Genomic DNA, 14,089 nt, shown 5'->3' with positions numbered 1-14,089 from the left:
TTTCCATACTAATATCTCTACTCATTCTAGTGTGTGTTACTTATTCCTTGAACACAAGCCTCCTACCACTTTACTGAAATTAAATTTTCATAAGTCAAATGCAGGTTCTTATTAATTACTTATGCAGAGAATTAATAAATCTATTGTCTGTTCCCAAGTTTTGGGCCATGGAGATTGTTTTATATATTAACTAGCGCACACGATTGGTGTCTCGCAAAGACTGAGAAGATTCAACTCCCAATACTCGCTGCAACATCTGTTACTGAGAAGAATCACACTCTTAGCTCTCATTATTTTTTTGACCAGATTGCTTCCTTTTATCAGTTTGCAAGTTGCCTGAAGCTGGACTTCTCCAAGAGACATGAGCTAATTTTACCATTGTCTCTGTTGATTTTCTTCAAGCCTCTCTATCGTCCGCCAGTTAGCTGGCAGATTTTTCTCCTTTTTTTAAGCCTCACACTATTAAACCTGCAGTTTCCCAAATCAGCTTGACCTGAAAGAGACCCCTAGGAAATGAACAAGCTCAATTTTAAGTTGAATTTCCATACATCATAATTGTTTATCACAAAGTTAATTTAAGAAAAATATGCAGTGCTAAAAATATTATTTATTATTTCATCCTCTGTAGGCGGTCATTAAATCCTTAGCTATTCTGCTCCAGGACTACAAAATAATAATATAGTTCTATCGCCCCATGAGCATTTTACAGCAGTGAAATCACGACATTAGTTTTTCATGCTTCAGATGCTTTTTGAGGCCACTTTAATTGTTTTTAGCATTTATTTGTTTTATTGAGGCTGCAGGAAATTGATAAAAAATATAATAAATGGAAAACTTAAGGATGTAATTTTACTGTTGTGCTCATAATAAAGAGAACACAGAAGTTTTGTAATGTAATTTTAACATCCCTAAACTAATTTGCAACCATACTAAAATTGAGAACTTGACTACATTTGCCACTTGGAATTATACCACAAGTTAATAATCCTCACACTAACTGAGATGCTAGGTAGAAGAAAATCTTAATTATAACAAATATTTAAATAACACACAAGGTTTATTCCTCATTAAGATTTAAGGTTTGCTGACTTCTCCTGAGATGCAGTCGTAGCTCTCTAGTCCCCAAAGATCTGCTTCAGCCTTCATATCCAAATAAATTTGCCTGCTTGAAAAGATCAAATCTATCTTATAAATCATTTCAGTTTGTGCTTGAGGTGTCTGAGTGATTGACGCTTCCTTTCATTTCCCTGTTTCTATTGCTTAGTTTTTCTTTGTCATTATGATGCTCTCCATCTTTAATGCACGTACTATAGGTTTAAAAATAGATCACCTCGACAGACCTCATTGCTCTGATGGAAGCATAAGCACAAATGGCTCATCTATCCTCAACCAGCTAAAGTATTTGCCCACTAAATCTGAGATGAGCTCAAAAACACATCAGTTAAAAGTCCCAACTCTAAAAGTCTCCTCCTGTTTTTATGGTTTCATTATTTTAATATAAATTACAATTGATGTACTTAGTTGGAGGATATACTAGCCTTGGAGGGAGTGCAACTAAGGTTCATTAGACTAATCCCTGGGATGAGAGGATTGTCCTATGAGAAGGGATTGAGTAGACTGGGTTTATACTTCCTAGGCCAGAATTTTCCGTCCTGTGGGCGGGCGCACATCCGGTTGCGAAATAGTGCCAAATGACCTCGGGCGAGCATCCCGACGTCATCGTGCACTCACGTGATATCTCACTCAGCAGGAGTGCGCAGCTGTTGGAATCGCGCCCGCCAACAATTAAGCAGGCAATTAAGCCCATTAAGGAGGCAATTGAAAGCAATTTTTTGTGGCCTGTCCACTTTTATGATTGGCGAACAGGCCAATTGGCTCGGCGGCCTTTACATTTTTGCTCAAACCAGGATCCAGGGCGGGATGAAATCTCCGTGAGGAAATAAAAGAGAGAGAGATGTCTGGAGGCTTTTTTTTAAATGAGGTATGCTTTCAGGTGCTTGATTGTGCTGCATGTACATAGCTTGCGGCATTTTAGTTGTTTTGTTTATTCTGCGGAGGTCTGCAGCTCCCTGAGGCAGCTGTCTGCCTTCACAGGGCACACTGGAAGTGCTCACCTGCACCCTCAGTGACGTCGGTGCCCGCCCTCTTCCCCCCTCCACCGACAGTGCTGAGCATTTCTCAGTGCGCGTTTCACGCTGGCTGGCTGTTAATTGGCCAGCCAGCGTGAAATCGTGGTCAGGGGCCCATTTCCCGTCCACTCCCAGGCCCACCGATCGTGCGTGTCCGACGAACAGAAAATTCAGGCCCTAGAATTTAGAAGAATGAGAGTTATCTAATTGAAACATAAAATTCATAAGGGGATTGACATGTAGATATGGGAAGGATTTTTCCCCTGACTGGGAGCCTCGAACTAGTGGTCACAATCTCAGAATAAGGTGTCAGCCACTTAGAACTGAGATGAGGAGAAATTTCTTCACTCAAGTGTTGTGATTCTTTGGAATTCTCAACCCCAGAGAGTTGTGGATGCTCAGTTGCTGAGTATAACCAAGACAGAGGTTGATAGACCATTGGGTACTAAGGGAATTGAGGGATATGGGGATAGTATGGCAAGGTGGAATTGAGGTATAATGTCAGCCATGATGTTATATAGTGGAGCAGATTCAAAGAGTCAAATGGCCTACTCTGTTCCTATTTTTTATGTTCATATAATTGCATTGGACTATAAACTGTTGATATACAAAGGATATAGAAATATATGAGCTTGAATAGGAGGTGAAAAGATGGGCAGAACCTGTCATTTTTCCAGTTTATTCACAAAATATTGTAAACTAATAATTTCAGATATTTATGTCATATTGATCAGTTGAACATTCTAGGCCAAGGCCTAAGCCCCAGAGTCTAGTTCACCACTGACCTTGAATAAAGTGAGACAGTATGCAAGAAAGATTGATAAGCCAAGATTAGTTTATACCAAGGTTGAGTTTTAGAGGGGGTACTTTCCAGCCCCGCCGGGATTGTCTGGTCCCGCCAGAAGTCAATGGACTTTTGGCTGGGCTGCAGCCAACCACGGCAGGGCCGAAAAATCCTGGCCCTTGTAGATTGTGAGAAGAAGGCAAAAAACGATATTGCAATCAATATTAAAAGGAACAGGAAAAATTCTCAAAAAATAAAGCAGGAGAATCATGGATATTTTTGAAAATTGCCACAGTGGTCTATTGGTAAGGGATAAAAGCTGGGGTTTTTGCTACTGTGCCAACCTGCCCATGATTTTCTGCTCGTCAACCTTCAATTTTCCACACATCCATTTTAATTGGTCAATAATCGCAAGCTGTCAAGCACGGAAACAAAAACCCTGCAAAATTGTTTAATTTTGAGAATAATTGAAAAGATTGGCTTAGAAAACCTCATGAGTTTAAATACTGTAACTTTTGACATAATGAAGGAGAAAAGAGGCTTAAAATGCTGTGACCCAAAAATATCCTGTTATCAGCCGAGACTGTAGCTTCTTCTTCCATTTATAATATTGACTGTGTGCTCCGGAAGATCACCTCTTTCTTGATTTCCAACCATTAGTCAGCTATCGAACATTGTTAAAGTTAATTATTTGATACTTGCAAATGTCGTGGTCTAGAATAATTGCAAATGTCGTGGTCTAGCATTTATCTTTATTCTATTCAGTTTTCCTTTGAACATGTACACTTGTTCTTTCTGAACTGCAAATAATCCATATCCTTTCTCCTCCTTACCTCCCCATTGTATTAAAATCTAATTACATTATGCAGTCTTCAATTCTGACTCATTCATTCCCAGACACTTAACAACTTATCGCCAACAATTTTCAAGCTATTAAAACGCACGTTCGATGCTACGAGAGTTGGAGCTGTGCAGCTGTTCTTGAGGACTCTGACCATAACTGGCTAAAGGCTACAAATTCCACTGAGGCCTGGATGCGCTGGACACCAGCCTTGGATCAAAATTTCCACAAAGCCTAGGAGGTGTGGTGGAGGGGCAGAACCCCCATCTGTCCCTTATTGGTGCTCCTGTATCAGACATTGCAGAGCTTAGGTTATGGACTCCCAGTGTTGGGAGTTCCCACTTCTTCAGCCAGCACGGCATCTGACCTAGTATTGGAGGTGAAGAGAGTGGAGGCCTACCAACTTCCATTCCAGAATAAGTGGGCTCCACCTGTTGGGGATGATGGAGAGGTTGCAGGCTGCAATTGGGAGCTGTATTCCCAAAAGGTGATGAAAGTACTTTTAAAAAAAAACTTTACACAATGTAAGAAGGTCCCCTTTCAAAAAGGGCCATGGGGTTTGGGGATGGTTGGGAGGGGTTACTCAACTTTGCTTCTGAAGAAGGAGGCATCTTGCGGGTGAATGCAGCAGGTGAACCAGCACGCTGACCGATGGTGCTCCTTTTAGCTCCTTCTCGCCCCTGATCTTGGCCACAGTGGGGTCCAAAAATCCAGCCCATGAGGTTATGACACAGGGTACAGCTTCCTCTGGTGAGGGGCACTGTGGATGTGTTGCTTCAGTTGCCAAAGGTTCATTTTCTTCTAGGTCCTTGCTCCCTGCTTCCATGAACTTTGGTGGGATCATGGGTGGTAGCCATGGGCATACTGGTAGTTATGCTAGGAAACATCCTCCCACACATTTCTCCTCCCAAAACAGTCTTATTTAATTCTTTATCCCACCCCCAGGTTTGAATTATATTGTTTTCAGTACATTTTGAAACCCAAGTGAGAGATTTCAAACCTCTCGGGTCTAATGTACTTAGCAGGTTCCTCAGTCAAATATATTTTGGTACTAATGCCCACGTAACTTCACTTCAGGTTAATGTGCAAGTAGCAGTGTAGTTGGATCCTTATGGTTTTCAACATTGATGTGCAAGCCGCAGTTTCTTAATTTCAAAATTATAGTGAGCCAACCTAACAGGCTGGATTTTTGGACCCCATTGAGACCCTAATCAGAGGTGAGCGGGAGCTAAGATTAGCACCTCCGGTCAATGTGCTGGTTCCCCTGCTGCATTTCACCTCCTGGCCATTTTTGCGCAGGCAGAATTTGGATTTTCCAGACCTCCAGGTTCCCGCCAGTGGCCAGGGACCAGTGCTTTAGGCGGATCTCGAGGCTCTCTCTGCCTGCTTGGGGTGCAGGAACAGCCACAGGCCGCCCTGTGGAGTACAGGTCTGACAGCAAAAGCCGTTCTTTTTAAAAAAATTTAGATTTGAAAAAGTTGGGGAAGGAGTGCCTTTATCTTGAGGAGCCCTCTCTTTCGCTTACCTTCCATTGCAGCCTGCTACCACATTCAAGCTGGAGGATCTCTGATTGATCCCCAGCCCCAGCTTCGAGAGCTGCGCCCAGCATCCTTAGTTCAATGGCAAACCTATCTCCAGGCCAATTAAGGGTGTGCCCTTGTGAAAATCACGATGAGAGACTGGTTCCACCCCCCCCCACCCCCCAGGGTGGGTTTGGCACTGGGAAACAGTCCCAACCTCTGCTTCCCATCTCATAGGGAAAATTCAGCCCACCGAATTTGTATCAAATCTTTCCCACAAGCACTTATGGGAACAGGCCACAGCTGAGACTCCACTGGAATGCCAGGAAACTGGGGCAGGAAGTGGCAATTGCCCCCTCCAAACTAATTTGAATTCCAGTGGTGGGCCAAATCAGGGCTCTCAATCTGCTACATCCTCTCTCCCTTCCCAACCCACCAACTCCACAGCCTCCCCCCACCCTCCCTCAAATCTCTGACAAAGGAAAGGAAGTGCACCCTTGGCAAAACTGGGCTCTGTCCTTCTTACTTAACCTTTACACAAGGGGAAATGAGTGTCTACAGTGTGTGTGTGTGGTGGGGGGGGGGGAATACCAGCCATAATAAATTTACTATCTTTCTTCTGATATAGGCAATAAATGCTGGCCTAGCCAGTGACACCGACATCCCATGAATGAATAAAAAAAAATACAGATATTGTGATGAACTATTATTTTTGCATTTGTTTATTTTCCTCTGTATATCTGATCCATTGTAATGATTTTAAAGAACTTTAAAATTAGTTGAATAGCTTATGGCAATATCCAAGGTTGTAGCAGAATTAATTTGACATATTTTTCAGACAGGGTGCAAAAAATTAATTACATGCCTCTATTGTTTGATAAAATTTGCTTTCATTGTTAGTATTTATATAGCCCTAAATTATTGTTCTAACTGTAATGATAGAGATGATCACCATCTTGATGTGTCACACACAGGAACAGCCAATTCACCTTGAGATGTCCTCAAACACACTTCAATTTAAAATTCTAAATATACTGAGCTGTGGGGTTCCCTCGCATATTGATTATTTTTTAAAAAATGATTGGGCAACTCTACCTGTGTACAAATGTGGACTTGTTTCCTTTTTACACTGACATTTTCTTTAACAAGCGTGTAATTTTTACTTTGCTGAGTGAAGGCTGCCAATGTACAATTAAAGTAGTAATTGGCCTAGTTGCTAGGCCAGGAGCCAATATCGACCCCAGTGGAAAGGGTGATGGATGAACAGGACTGTAAGTGAGCTAAGATACGGCAGCAGAATTTTGGATGAGCTCAAGTTTGTGAAGGGTGGAAGGTGGGAGGCCAACCAGAAGGGCATTGGAATAATCAAGTCTGGAAACAACAAAAACATGGATGAGGTTTTCAGCAGAGGATGAGCTGAAGGAGACAATGCTTTGGAGGTGGAAGTTGGCAGTCATGATACTGGAGTGGGTATGAGGTTGGAAGCTCAACTTAGTATCAGATAGGATGACAAGGTTGCAAACAGTCTGGATAAGCCTCAGACAGTGGTCAGGTAGAGCGATGGAGGCGGTGACTCGGGAATGGAGTTTTTAAAAAATATTCATTCACAGGATGTGGGCGTTGCTGGCTAGTCCAGCATTTATTGCCCATCCCTAATTACCCTTGAGAAGGTGGTGGTGAGCTGTCTTTTGAACCAGTGCAGTCCATGTGGCGTAGGTATAACCACAGTGCTGTTAGGAAGGGAGTTCCAGGATTTTGACCCAGGGACAATGAAGGAATGACGATATATTTCCAAGTCAGGATGTGTAGCTTGGAGGGGAACTTCCAGGTGGTGGTGCTCCCATACATTTGCTACCTTTCTCCCTCTAGATGGTGGCAGTCCTGGGTTTGGAAGATGCTGTCTGAGGAGTCTTGATGAGTTCTTGCAGTACATCTTGGAGATGTACACACTGCTGCCACTGTGCGTCGGTGGTGGAAAGAATGAATGTTTGTAGGTGGGGTGCCAATCAAACAGGCTGCTTTGTCCTGGATTGTGTCAAGCTTCTTGAGTGTTGTGGGAGCTGCACTCATCCAGGCAAGTGGAGAGTATTCCATTACATTCCTGACTTGTGCCTTGTAGATGGTGCACAGTCTTTGCAGGGGTCAGAAGGTGAGTTACTCACTGCAGGATCCCTAGCCTCTGACATGCTCTTGTAGCCACAGTATTTATATGGCTAGCCCAGTTCAGTTTCTGGTCAATGGTAAGCCCCAGGATGTTGATAGTGGGGGATTCAGCAATGGTAATGCCATTGAATGTCAAGGGGCGATGGTTCGATTCTCTCTTGTTGGAGATGGTCCTTGCCTGGTACTTGTGTGGCGCGAATGTTATTTGCCACTTGTCAGCTCAAGCCTGGATATTGTCCAGGTCTTGCTGAATTTGGACATGGACTGCTTCAGTATCTGAGGAGTCGTGAATGGTGCTGAACATTGTGCAGTCATCAGCGAACATCCCCACTTCTGACCTTATGATAGAAAGAAGGTTATTGATGAAGCAGCTGAAGGTAGTTGGGCCAAGGACACTACCCTGAGGAACTCCTGCAGTGATATCCTGGAACTGAGATGACCTCCAACAGCCAAAACCATCTTCCTTGTGTGAGGTATGATGCCAACTAGTGGAGAGTTTTCCCCCTGATTCCCATTGACTCCAATTTTATTAGGGCTCCATGATGCCCTAATAAATGCGGCCTTAATATCAAGAGCAGTCACTCTCACCTCACCACCAAGTTTGAACCAAGGCTGTAATGAAGTCATGAACTGAGTGACCTGACAGAACCCAAACTGGGCATCAGTGAGCAGGTTATTGCTAAGCAAGTGCCACTTGACAGCACTGTTGATGACTCTTTCCATCACTTTACTGATGATCAAGTGTAGACTGATGGGGCGGTAATTGGCTGGGGTGGATTTGCCCTGCTTTTTGTGTACAGGACATACCCGGGAAAGTTTTCTCATTGCCGAGCAGTTGCCAGCATTGTAGCTGTACTGGAACAGCTTGGCTAGGGGTGCAGCAAGTTCTGGATCACAAGTCTTCAGTACTATTACCAGCCCCATAGCCATTGCAATGTACAGTGCCTTCAGCTGTTTCTTGATATCATGTAGTGAATCAAATTGGCTGAAAACTGGCGTTTGTGATGCTCGGGACCTCCGAAGGAGGCCGAGATGATTCATCCACTCAGCACCAGACTGAAGGCTTTTGCAAATGTTCAGCCTTATCTTTTGCACTGATGTGCTGGGCGCCTCCATCATTGAGGATGGGGATATTTGTGGAGCCTCTTCCTCCAGTGAGTTGTTTAATTGTCCACCACCATTCACTACTGGATGTGGCAGGACTGCAGGGCTTAGATCTGATCCGTTGGTTGTGGGATCACTTAGTTCTGTCTATCATATGCTGTTTGGCATGCAAGTAGTCCTGTGTTGCAGCTTCACCAGGTTGACACCTCATTTTTAGGTATGCCTGGTGCTGCTCCTGGCATGCCTTCCTGCACTCTTCATTGAACCAGGGTTGATCTCCTGGCTTGGTGGTAATGGTAGAGTGGGGGATATGCCAGGCCATGAGGTTACAGATTGAGATTGTATACAATTCTGCTGCTGTTGATGGCTCACAGTGCCTCATGGATGCCCAGTTTTGAGTTGCTAGATCTGTTCGAAATCTATCCCATTTAGCACGGTGGTAGTGCCACACAACACGATGGAGGGTATCCTCAAGGTGAAGGCGGGGCTTCATCTCCACAAGGATAGTGTTGTGGTTACTCCCACCGAAACTGTCATGACAGATGCATCTGCGGCAGGCAGGTTGGTGAGGATGAGGTCAAGTATGTTTTTCCCTCTTGTTGGCTCCCTCACCAACTGCCGCAGACCCAGTCTAGCAGTTATTTCCTTAGGGACTCAGCCAGCTTGGTCAGTAGTGGTGCTACCAAGCCACTCGGTGATGGACATTCAAGTCCCCCACCCAGAGTACATTCTGTGCCCTTGACACCTTCAGTGTTTCTTCCAAGTAGTGTTTCACATGGAGTACTGATTCATCAGCTGAGGGAGGGGTGGTAAGTGGAATCAGCAGGAGCTTTCCTTGCCCATGTTTGACCTGATGCCGTGAGACCCTCACTGTGTCCAGAGTTGATGCTGAGGACTCCCAAGGCAACTCCCTCCTGAATGTATACCGCTGTGCCGTCACCTCTGCTGGGTCTGTCATGCCGGTGGAACAGGACATACCCAGGGATAGTGATGGTGGTGTCTGGGACATTATCTGTAAGGTATGATTCCGTGAGTTTGACTGTGTCAGGCTGTTGCTTGACTAGTCTGTGGGACAGCTCATCCAATTTTGGCTCTAGCCCCCAGATGTTAGTGAGGAGGACTTTGCAGGATCAACAGGGTTGAGTTTGCTATTGTTGTTTCCAGTGCCTAGGTCCATCTGGTTCCATTCCTTGTAGACTTGGCAGCGAATATGATACAGAGTGGGTAGCTCGGCCATTTCAGAGGGCATTTAAGAGTCAAACACATTGCTGTGGGTCTGGAGTTACATGTAGGTCAAACCAGAGAAGGACAGCAGATTTCCTTCCCTAAAGGACATTAATGAACCAGATGGTTAGTGAACCAGCACTGGTTTTCACAATAATCGACAATGGTTTCATGAGGAAGAATTTTCCGGTAAGCGAGCGGGGACGGGGCCCACTCGCCGACGCGTAAAATGGCGCGTGGTGACGTCGGGTGTGCGTCCTGACATCACCGCACGTCATTTAGATTTTCAGTTTGGTGGGCGCACAGCCGAGTCGGCTGCGCGCCCACCGAACTGTCAAAGGTCTATTAAGGCCATTAAGAAAGTAATTAAAGTTGTTAAGAATGCTGCCCGTCCAATCTTAAGGTTGGTGGGCAGGCGAAGAACCCAGGCAGCCTTCACATTTTTCACGAAACCTCATCCAAGGGCGTGATGAGATTTCATGAAGGGTTTATTAATTAAATAAAATTTTTGAAAAAATTAATGGACACGTCCCAGCTCACGTGACAGTTTCACATGAGGGGACGTGTGCTTAAAATTTTTTTTTTCCCTTTATTAAATTTTTCTGAACTTAAACTAATCTCCCTGAGGCACGGATTTCTGCACTCTTTCGCATGCATGCGTGAAAGGGCGCAGGCCCTGACTCAGGAAATCCCTCCCCAGCCCGCACAGGGAGCGCACTCCGCTGGAGAAAATGGCGGCGCCAATCAGGTCCACACCCGCCATCCAGAAAATTCTGCCCATGGTCATCATTAGACTTCTAATTCCGGATTTTTGAATTCAAATTCCACCATCTGCCGTGGTGGGATTCAAACCCAGGACTCCAGGGCATTAGTCTTAGTCTCTGGATTAATCGTACAGTAACAATATCACTACACCACTGCCTCCCACTTTGTGATGGGGATTGAAGACAATGGTTTCAGACTTGCAAATATTTAATAGAAGGAAATTTCTGCTCACCCAGCACTGGATGCCAGTCAAGGTGGCATAAAATCAGACAGCGGAGGGAGCGAAAGAGGTGATGATGAGCTCGAGGTGGGTGTCAGCATGGATGTGGAGCCTGATATTGTAGCTTTGGTTGATGTCGCCAAAGGGCGGCATGTAGATAGAAATAGGAGAAATAAGCGAGGACAGATGCATGAGGCACTTCAGAGATAATGGGCTGAATTTTGCCGTCGGTGAGCAGGGGGCGGGGCCCGCTTGCCGATGCGTAAAATGAGGCGGGATGACGTCGGGGGTTCCCCCTGCCATCATCCCGCCCCATTTAAATCTTCAGGAAGGCGGGGGCACAGCAAAATCAGCTGCGGGCCCGCCGACCTGTCAATGGCCAATTGAGGCCATTGACAGGATCATTAAAACAATTGAAGGACCTGCCCATCCAACCTTAAGGTTGGCGGGCAGGCCAGGAGCCCTGCCAAGCTTCTGAAAAAACATGAAACCTCACCCACCGGCAGGATGAGGTTTCATGTAGGGATTTTAAAAGTTTAATAAAGTTTTAGTGTAATTTATGAACATGTCCCATTTCATGTGACATGTTAAGGATTTTTTTTCTCTATTTTTAATGTTTTAAAACTGTCAGTGATCTCCCTGAGGCAGCACTTAGCCTCAGGGAGATGTGCGCTCTTTCGTGCGCATGCGCAAAAGAGTGCACGCTCGCATTTGGGGAATACCCCACCCCCTCCCACACAGCAAGCGCATAACTCTTCCCAGTGGATGTCACGCTGGGCGGGCCTTAATTGGCCAGCCCGCGTAAAATGGGGGCGGGGTCCACTTCTCCAGCGGGGATCGGCTCCCCGCCCACCGGAGATTGGGTCGGGCCTGCTGCCCGACTGGCAGAAAATTCTGCCCAATGTTATTGGAGTATGAAGAGAAATCTCTGGCTATGACTGGATAAGAATGGAATAAGGTGAGTTCCACCTAGTTGGACAATGGAATAGAGGTGCTGAGGAAGATGGTGTGATCAACTGTGTCAAAGGCTGCAGACAAGTTGAGACAAATGAAGTGAGATAGTTTACCATAGTCACAGTTACTTAGTTTGTCATTTGTGACTTCATGTATCAGTCCTCACTATTGATAGATTGGAGGAGCTGGCGTTGTTAAAGCAGAGAAGGTTGAGAGGAAAGTTAACAGAGGTGTTCAAAATCATGAGGGATCCAAGACAGAGTAGATACAGAGGAACTGTTTTGGTTGGCAGAAGAATCAAGAACCAAAGGAGGCAGATGTAAGGTGATTGGCAAGAAAAATATAAAGGCCCATATGAAGAAAAACCTATATTTGCACAGCAAGTGGTGGAGACAGATTAAATTGTGGCTTTCAAAATGGAATTGGAGACGCACCAGAAGAGAGAAAATTTGCAGAGCTACGGTGAAAGGGCGGGGGAGTACGACTTGCTAAATTGCTCTTGCAGGGATCTGGCATGGACTCAATGGGTCAAATGGCTTCCTGCTGTGCTGTTAGCATTCTATGATACTGACACGTGTCTGTGCTCTATGGTAGGCCTGGCAAGGATTGAAGATTTGGAAAATGGAACCGACCTTCTGTGCTTGTATCATGGCACAGTTTTACATTGCTCAGCACATCTGCCTCAGCAAATTTACACTAGCAATTTGGAAGGCAGCAATATTGGTGGAGGCAGTCATGACAGGAAAAGAACTGTAAGTGCCATGGACTGCAAGCAGGCCAGCAAGTTCCTGTTCTGCAGTGCCATTCGCTGTGTCTCACCCACATGCCAAGAGTCAACAGTAGAACAATAATGTGAAAGTAGCCTTGGGCAACCTGTATTAAAAGCCCTCTAAACTTCTATACAGTTCTAAGAGAGTTGAGTGTATTTGAAATACACTAGATTCACCATAAATTAGTCACTGTTCCTCCGAACCAGGAGATTCCTGGAGACGACTGCCTGTCTGTAAGGTGATTGAGAAAGATAAGGGAATAAAGTTGGTAACATCTAAAGACTTCCATTTACTTCTACTCCTTAACTGAGGAATCCCCTCCCCCACCCGCACCATGGCGGTCAGGGCCTTAGCTATGCCCATCCTATTTCCCGCATTTCTGCTCTCAGTCCTTCCCATCCCTCCAAAAACCACAATAGGTTTCCCCTTGTCCTCACCTTCTACGACACCAACCTTCATACTCAACAGATCATCCTCCACCATTTCAGCCAAACTCCCCTCCCTTCCCTCTGCACCTTTCCATATAAATGAAATAATGCTACACCTGTCCTTTTACCTCCTCCCTTCTCACTGTCCAAGGCCCCAGACATCCCTTCCAGTTGAAAAAGTTCCTTTCAATTTACTTAACTGTATTTGCTGCTCATGATGTGGTCTCCCCTACATTTGAGGAGACCAAACACAGACTGGGTGACAGCTTTGTGGAACACTTCTGTTTAATCTGTAAGCATGGCCCTGAGCTTCCAGTCGCCTGTCATTTTAATTCTCTACCTTGCTTCCACTATGATTTTTATGTCCTTGGCCTGCTGGACTCTTCTAATGAAGCTCAACACAAGCTCAAGAAACAACACCTCATCTTTTGACGTGACACTCTACGGCTTTCTGGGCTTGACATTGAGTTCAACAATTTTAGATCGTAGCCTCTGCCCCTATTTTGTTTAGTTATTCTTTACTGTTTGGTTGTAGTTTCCTCTCTTGTTTCTCTCCTATTTCCTTTGCTTTCAGATGACAGCTATTTAGGATCCAGCCATTCACACCTCCTCTAAACACACCTTTTGGATCTCTACTTGTCCCATTACCATTCCCTTTGGCCTTGAACCTTGAAACCTTTTGTCATTTAATCTCTCCTGTCCTCCATCCTATCTCAGACCTTCACTTTTGTTCTGTTTCCCCACCGCCTCCCATGCCCACCTTTCACTTGCTCAAAACCTATTATGTTTCTAACTTGCCCCAGTTCTGATGAAAAGTCACAGACTTGGATTGTTAACTTTCTTTCTCTCTTCATCGGTGCAGGCAGACCTGCTAAGTGTTTCCAGCATTTTCTGTTTTTAATTAAGATTTCCAGGATCTGCAGTGTTTTGCTTTTATATCTAAAGTCTTCTCTTGTGTAAGGCAGGTGAACAGATACTTCAAGCTGTTATGAAACACCATACAAAACCACACTAAATATTACCTTTGAAGCTTGCCTTCACTTCACACCACACCTTCATCTAAAGAAGGGTCATACAGACTCGAAACGTTAACTCTGTTTCTCTCTCCACAGATGCTGTTAGACCTGCTGAGTTTATCCAGCGTTTTCTGTTTTTGTTTCAGATTTCCAGCATCCGCAGTATTTTGC

The 14,089-nt window shown here is 44.9% G+C and overlaps 1 protein-coding gene across 2 annotated transcripts in view; it reads right to left on the bottom strand.

Annotated features, from left to right (window-relative positions):
• LOC144685592 (multiple epidermal growth factor-like domains protein 9) overlaps positions 1–14,089 on the bottom strand; it is a 321,618-nt gene that overhangs the window by 68,987 nt on the left and 238,542 nt on the right. The gene's annotated exons all lie outside the window — the stretch shown is intronic.

The sequence above is a fragment of the Cetorhinus maximus genome, chromosome 10, assembly GCF_964194155.1.
Source record: "Cetorhinus maximus chromosome 10, sCetMax3.hap1.1, whole genome shotgun sequence".
NCBI classification, from domain to species: domain Eukaryota; kingdom Metazoa; phylum Chordata; class Chondrichthyes; order Lamniformes; family Cetorhinidae; genus Cetorhinus; species Cetorhinus maximus.
The sequence above is the reverse complement of the archived record's forward strand: the minus strand, read 5'-3'. Positions and strand labels throughout refer to the sequence as shown.